This window comes from Canis lupus, chromosome 17, assembly GCF_003254725.2.
Source record: "Canis lupus dingo isolate Sandy chromosome 17, ASM325472v2, whole genome shotgun sequence".
In the NCBI taxonomy this organism is placed as follows: Eukaryota; Metazoa; Chordata; class Mammalia; order Carnivora; family Canidae; genus Canis; species Canis lupus.
In genome coordinates, this window is record NC_064259.1 from 45,077,412 (window position 1) to 45,085,848 (window position 8,437).

Sequence of the window (8,437 nt, forward strand, 5' to 3'; positions counted from 1 at the left end):
CTAAACTCAAGCAATATTTCAATTAGATAAGAACAGACTGAATGCATGGAGCTAAGAACAGAGCCAAAGTTATAGAAAGTGTGAGCCCAGACCTCCAAATTATGAATTAGAATTCTCACTTCCTGTGTAAAAGGAAAAGAAAATGCACCAGACCAGTTAAAAAGCAAGGAAGACTTTATTCAAGACTGTAATAGAGGTCAGTACTATTTTAGTAGGAAAGATTTAATTCAACTGCTGAAACAAAAAGGTGGGAGGATTTTTATATGCTGAGATGAACTAATGGAAAAGTACTAGAGGACATTAGTGGGGAGGTTGGCCAATGTGATTAGGCTACCTGTGTTTGTTAATTGTCCCTCATCAAAGTTCAGCTCCCACTTTCTTTCAGAAACTAAGAGATATAGGCCTTATGCTTCTTGATGATTATATTTCAAAAGGATGGCTACCAGGACCTTGAGAAAAACATTACCTGGGTTGCAGACAATTTATATTTCAAAGAAGCAAGAGAACGGATTTATAATTACAAGCTTTCTCAAGTAAGTGCTCTAAGAAAAAGGGGTCAAGGGCCTATAGTCAAAAGAGACTGCCTAAAGTTTAGTCAAGCTGTGGGGAACTTTAAGGTCATCCTGGTTTTCTTTCTTCCTTGCTTCTTTTTCCCTTTTAATCTATCTTTTTCCCTTTTAAACTATTTTTAAATACCCATGATATATGAAAGGGAATTTTTGCTAACAGAGAGAAGAATTAACAGCTTGTCAGATCCCCAGACATTGTTGGCTATTGGATTTCTGTTCTTCCTTGCCTGATAAGATACTGTTTTGCTCCTAGTAGTCATAGCCTTAGAGGCTCCATGCTGTGCTTCTATAGGATCACTGACTGAGCAAGAATGTTAACTCCTTATTACTAACAACAACAAATTTGCTTTACATGTAGAAAAATATTAGCTAATTTTTTGCTGCCCTTATTTCTTATTATCACCAACCAGCCATCAGCAATACACACCTACTCACTGCCACTTTCTCCCTCTGCCTTGAAATGTACAGTGTCTCTGAATTTGGACAAATTCTTTTGCCTCACTATGGGAAAGCTTAACCCATTCCTACCCTTGGAGTGGAAGTCACTCTCTACCTTGGTAATCATCGTTTATTCTTATGCTGCTACTACTATGTAATAAATCTTCCTTGAAATAATAAAAAGAATGAATGGCTGAAATTCAATGACTCAAATAAAAGTTTATGCCTATGTACATATACCAGAGAGATTCAGGGTTGAGGTGGGGCTTGAGCTGTTTATAGGCATATGAGAAAGTAAATTAGAAGAAAGGACAAAAACACACATTAGTAGCTATGTTTAATTTCATCCTTAGAAGAAAACTCAAGCTACATGAATAGTGTGTGTGTGTGTGTGTGTGTGTGTGTGTGTGTTGTGTACACACACACATTTGGCTCTATTTCCCATTAAAAACTGCTGAAACCTTAAAATCATCCTCTTCTTCTCCACCATGTTCTCTCAAGGATAGAACTTGGCTTATTTGTTTCCCTGTCCTATCATAGCTTCTGCTCTTGTTGGAGGTGTGTTCACTGGGCATCCCAGTGTGTTTTCCACTCCACTCTGAAGCACTTCAGCCATCAGTGTATCAAAGATGACTATTATAAGGCTCTCTGCTGATGACTGAACTCTCCAGTGACAGTGCCAATGCTCCAGTTTATAATACTACTCTCTCATGTTTATTTCCTCTGAAGACATCCCATGCCATTTCATTCTTTTTGGAGTTGTAGCTTCTTCCTTTACAGAACCAGATCTTAGCCCATGGGGATGGACCCAGAGAACAAAACTGAGTGAAACATCCTATGCTATCATTAGGACTACCTCTCTCCTCAAGCAAGATATAGGGATCCCGTTCTTCCCTAAGGATGACTTTTATTAGCAGTCTTCTGCATCCTTCATGCAAATATATTCCTAGCAGTAATCTTTCAGATATTACCAGCAAGGAACTTAGTTAACACTTAGGATTCTAAGTACATACATGTCCTGAAACTTTTCTTCTGCAGCCAAGTTAACAGAGATAGGGATTTACACCTCTCTGCTCTCATTTTGATGCAAAGACTACAATAAGCGGTTATTACTAATGATCAGACTCACAATGGGAGGTGGAAGGAAACAGGCCCACATGCTTGAAATTTACTGTTTCTGGTGTGTGCAGTATTCCTCAGGGTGGAAGGAGCAAAAGAAAAGTTGAGAATAGCTGTTCTAATGAGTCTGTTCCTGAAACTTTAGAGTCTCTCTAAGTGGCTGTATCACTAGATATCACAGTTTATTCAAAAAGTGGTACTGACAGTAAATTCTTAAGAACAGATAAAAAGCTTGAGTATTGTGCAAAATTATAATCAAATACTAATAATGAAATGGCAGTTAATGATAACCATCTTCCTAGAAGTGTATTTTGACAGAAAGACATAGAAAATAGAAAAAAAAATATGTTTGGTTTACTGACAGAAAATCCTCCACTTTTTTCTTTCATATTTAAATAAATCATGACTTTCTACCTTATATCCTGGTATAAATGTATGTCAAGACTCATTCTGCAAGGGATGTTATATTAGTTTCCTATTGTTGCTATAACAAATTACCACAAACTTAGTGGCTTAAAACAGCACAAATTTATTTCAGAGTTCTAGGCGTCAGAAGTTTGAAATAGATCAGCAGGTTTCCTTTTAGAGACTCTAGGGGAAAATGCCTTTTCCAGTTTCTAGAGGCTGCTTGAGTTCTTTGGCTCATGGCGCCACATCATTTCAACCTCTGTATCAGTCATCACAACTCCTATGACTCTGAGTCTCCTGCTTCTTCCTCGCTCTTATATGGGCCCTTGTTTTTACTTTGAGTCCACTTAGGTAATCCAGGAAAATCTCCCAATTTTAAGGTCTTTATCTTAATTACATATGACATAACTACATGTTCTGTAGTTATGGAGATTAGGTTCTGGAGATTAGGATCTGTACAATTTTTATGAGGGAGAGGACCATTTTCTGCCTCAGATAGACCTAGCACTTACCTAAAGCTAGAATCAACCAAACATGGAATTATGGGATAATTTAATTGGGAAATCTGAAGAAAGGTCTATCATGACCAGGAATTCAAAATATCTCACATATACAGTTTCTGTTGCCTTCTTTTGGTTCTGTCTCCTACTTCATTGCTTTTAGACTCGGTTCACATGGAAGGATGATAGTGGCAACAGGTATGACCTCATATCCTCCAATGTTCAAGTTCAATGAGAAAAGAGAATCTTCTTCCCAGAATTACCAACAAAGTCTCATCATGTTCCACTAGCTCTATGCATCGTGTTCCCCTCTCTAAACCAGCTATCATGTCCAGTGAAAGTTCTGTATTTTTTGTACTCAGTTGCCACATCCTTACGAGGAGGATAATGTTCAGGCTTGATTCCCCAGGTACAAGGAAGTCCAATGTTAAATAGCAAATAAAAATCCTCCATGACAGGGCGAGAGAAAGACTGTTAAAGAAAGAAAATACATTTTTAATCCTTCCTAAACAAAGCATTCTGCATTTCCACTATTTATTTTATTGTTTGAGAGAGTGAGAGAGCACACACAAGAGAGAGGGAGAGAGTTGAGGGAAGGGCAGAGGGGGAGGGAGAGGCAGAGAATATCAGGCAGACTTTGTGCTGAGCATGGAACCTTAGACAGGCTTTGCTCTCACTATCCTGAGATCATGACCCAAGCTGAAATCAGGAGTCAGACATCCCAGCCCTGATATTATTTAGAGTTTTTATGAACACTAAATGAGTTAATAGAAATAAAACATTGAGAAAATGAACAGTGTTTAGCACTCAGTAAGCATGCAGTAAATACTAGCCATATTATTATTAATAATAATTATTAATTATTATCATAAAACATCCAGGGCCCTTTTAAAGCAAACATCTGATTGGAATTTTCTCAGACTCCAATTGTTAGCATTAATTATAGGCTGGTTTATTTTCCTCCGGTCACTTTAAATAAAGGAACTCATTATAGATCTGAGAGAAGGAATTTAGATTGCAAAAGAAATTTTATTTTTTCTTCAATATCCAACCGTCATGCCAGCTGCTTTAGTTCAGGCTACCAATGGGAAGCTGCTTAATGAAGTTGCTTATGGTTTAATGATTTGTGTGGCATAAATTATTTTTCTTAATGTTATTCCTGGGGAATTTTCCAATTGTTTCAGAGAATATGAAGTAAAAAACCAAAAAGAAAAAAAAAAAGACAAAAACAACTACAGTGTGGTTCCATATTCCCACAACACCTGGTAAGAAATAATCTGCTTCCTCAATTGCAGTTCCATCATCTATTATATTTTGAATCCCTTCACAGCAAGACCCTTCTTATTTACTTATTGCATATATGCTAAAGATCCCAATAATTGCACATCCAGCACACAATTGATTTTACTCAGAATCCTCATTACACCTCTCAAAGTTCTGATAATGAAAAAGTTAGAATGAGCTTTAATAAGCATTAGGAAGTCAAGCTTTCTCAGGGAAATGGTTTAACCATTTATGGACATATATTCAAATGAATGATGCAAAAATACAGTGTGATTATCTAAAGAGCTGGAGGTTAGATGAGTGTATCATAGGGATACGGTGAATTAAGCAATTAAGTTTCAGCATGACAAATAAAATTGGTTTGCTCTTTAGGACTTAAATCACTAGTTTTCCTTTATCTCTTGAATTCTAGGATTTGTTATGTTTGAACCAAAACGTAAACTGGTCAGTTTTCCTTTCCATTCATTTTTATGGCATCTCCTTGAATTACTTGGTGATTATGTGGTATTTCACATGATACTGCTAATAATGCTATGTTTGTTTTAAAGGGATTTTTTCAATTAGTATGTTGACTATATTACATGTTCTGATTGTTTTATTTTGCATACGTTGTTAACTTAAAATTGCTCTTCAGGTTTTTCTCAAGCATGTTTTATTCCTAACTAAGTTACAAGCTTTTTTCCAGACAAAACCAAATGTCTTATTTTCATCTACCTATAAATATAAATAAATATAGCACTGAAGATTGTAGGTTAAAAAGTGTTTCATTGAAAACATAAACAAACTTTACATGACATTGGTCAGATATTTAATCATTCCTGAGTGAAGGAAATAGACTGAACCCTATTAGTACATGCCTGGCTTATCCTATTGAATTAGAATTCATTACTTTCCTGAATGCTTCTATTTTTTTTTTTAACTATAATAGTTTTCACACTCTCCAACAAGTAATGAGTTCTACCTCTCACAAAATAAAAGTATTAAAACTCTTCTCATTTTAGTCTTTAGAAAATGATTACTAAGTACCATTAACACTTATATTTTATAAAGAAGCCTAAGGCTCCTCAGAGGGAAGGTCTTTCCCTAAGTTTATTTCTTTCTCTCTTTTTTTGAGTTTAAATGCATTTTATTTTTAGACAATCTCCATGACATTTTTTTTTCTTAAAAACAATGCCACTGCTCCAAATAAATCAAGGGCAAAATAAATGAAGAGCACAAGAAGCCATCAGTCCCATTTGTCTAAATCCTGGTGTTGTGTAGATTAAGAGCAGCGGCCAGTTATGAAAACAGGTAAAACATCCAAAGTAATAGCCCAATTCATTAGCATTTTTCCATTTTTTAAATCATCCTTAAAGAAAATCATATATGGAGTCACACTCTCCTCACAGTAGTCCAGCAGAGCAACCATGCCATCTGGATTCATGTTTTCACCAATAAAGAACCGGTAGTTTTGAAATTAGCAAGGATATGCATGATTTGCTCTGCAGCCCCCATCATTATGCTTTCTGGCCTATGTTTGCCTTTGATTGACTTCATGTAATCTTTGATGTACTTCTTGTAGGCTTCTTTTGTGAAGTTGGTTTCTGGCAAATAATGGTTCAAAACAAATATCAACACAAGTGATTACTGTGCTTTCCATACCTTCGCCCTTAGGGCTTTCAGTGGAGGCATCTCCAACAATGAATGAGTTATCAATGTTACCCTCTGTCCTACTGACCACCATCTCCTCCACCTCCAGGCATAGCTTTGTCCATGATGTCTCAGATCTTGTAGATGTAGGAAAGCATCTCATCTTGGCTGATGAGGTCCCAGTAGATGATCATGAGGGTGGCTGGAGAGAAACAACTGTGGCACTAATTTAGCAGGAGCTAGGAGCTCTGAGCAAGTGCTGTGCTGGCCCGGGGCTGGCAGGGGTAGTGGAGCAATTAGAAAAGCTTAAGTTTCTTTCTTTTAAATGCTGTTGATTGTCCAAAAATCCATTTTCAATGCAAAAGTATCTTTTTTTGTTGCTTCTTTTGACAGCATTGCAGAGCAAATAAAGACACATACTTTGGGAGCCAGGTGGACCAAATTCAAATTTTGATTCTGATTATAATACTTGTGAAAGGGGAACAAGTTATTTAATCTCTTTGTTAATCCCTTTCTCTGTCAAGGGCAAATAATCATAATAAATGCATCTGTGTGTGTGTGTGTGTGTGTGTGTGTGTGTGTGTGTGTGTGTGTTTGTGTGTGTGTGTGTTTCTCTCCCTGGCTGGCAGAAAGAACTGAAATGTTTTCAATGGTACTTAAAAAGGCCCATGCTGAAGATCCTTTCCATCTTAATCATTGGCTTTCCAGTCAAGCTCACTTTCTTTCTCATCCAGAATACTCTGGAGGGAGAGGCCCATAGGATTTTTATTCCTCTTGCAGTTGTACAGACAAGAGTTTTTTAATCTGTATGTTTGGATACTAAGGTAAGGGGTTTTGTGGATTAAGCACTCAGTTAATGGGCAGATAACTTGGTGAGGGGATCTCTTTGTTGAGGTGAAATATGGTGATTACCTTCAGTTCCTCTGGTAGGGCCTGACTATCAAGGGTTTGCCCAGGACTGAAGGGTTTTAGTGGGATTCTCAGTGGCAAAGCTATGACAGTCCCCTACATTAGTTTTGCCTCCACTTTCCTTGGTTTGTCTGTCTGAATTTGATAATTTTTTTTTCTATTATATGCTGGCTCATTTCATGGAAACCTCCTCGTCAACTGCTAAGAAACCACATGAGATTTCTTCAGCATGATAAAGCTTTTGATGATGTAATTTGTAATTTGTATGTAATGATGTAATATGTAATTCATCCACCTTCCTTTCGTTCCTCTCTCACGTGTGTGGAATGTAAGAGTTATTATTAATTATATTTTACACATCTCACTTTCCATTCTTCTAGCCACATGACAGTTCTCTTTGGAATACAAACATGGAAAATAATATATTTCCCTATCAACTTCAAATTGGTTGTATCAATCATGTTCTTACTAAAATGATTTCTGAAATCTTTTCTTCTGCCTTCATTTAGCTTCTCACTGTACCTATTGATGAAGTCAAATATATTTTCATGGCTTTCTTCTTCAAACTTGCTGTGATTCATATGAATTCTGTTTTTATTTCCTTACCTATTCTTCTTGGCTATTGCCCTTGAAATAATGTCTGACCTCTAATCCTTTTTCTTAATTGCATTGGGGCTTCTTAGCTTAGTGATGATGATTATTTAGCCTATTTTCTGCTTCTTTAGGCTATTTATTTTTATTCCTATCTATTGCTTTTTCATCAATAGTAACTCCATTTTTAACTTCCCTTCTCCCTTATTTGAATTTGAGGCAGGTACAATTTAAATAAGTTTAGGGAGCTAGATTTGTCTTCCTTTTCAGTTGTACAGAGTACTTTGGATTATTTTTAATTATAAAAGACCGATGAGAAAAACTCAGAAAATACAAAAATACATGAAGAAAATATTAGTATTCTATCTCTCAGAATAACAATCTATTGAATTAGAGATTACTATATAACTTTGGACTAACAAATAGTAAGTAAGCACTTAACTTTTGTTAATACTATTATTGGTAAATAGTAATGATAAAAGTTGGTTCCTAAAAATCTCATATTTTTAAATGTTTGTATGTGAACAAAAGATAACAACCTGTTTTAATAATCCACCATTTACTAATAATGATCAGGTGGTCTAATCATGGTTTTTATAGAAAGCCCTATATTATTATTTTACATGTTTAGTAGGTTTGGGTTTTTTTCAGTAATAATAATGACTTTGCTTGATTATTCAAATTAATGTCTGAACTTCTTATGCTAGTGCCACAATTTGCAAGAACTCTAGCCAAAGATAATAATTATTATTATTTCAACTTCAATAATTTTTTTCAAATTAAAAAGGGCAATAAAAACTGATCTTCTATGTAGCAATATCCTTTCTACAGGAAAAATTCTAACATCAAAGGATGATATTCTCAGGGTCCAACTGCCAGCTTTCTTTCCTTATACCCTAGAAATAAATATTTTTAATGTAAGAAGCTAGATAGTAAATATTTTCAGCTTTGTGGGCCATACTGTCTTTATCACAGCTACTCAACTCTGCT

The 8,437-nt window shown here is 35.7% G+C and overlaps 1 pseudogene; it reads right to left on the reverse strand.

Moving 5' to 3' along the window:
• Positions 1–5,579: 5,579 nt before the first annotated feature.
• Positions 5,580–6,141, reverse strand: LOC112664974 (translationally-controlled tumor protein-like; annotated as a pseudogene).
• Positions 6,142–8,437: the final 2,296 nt, after the last annotated feature.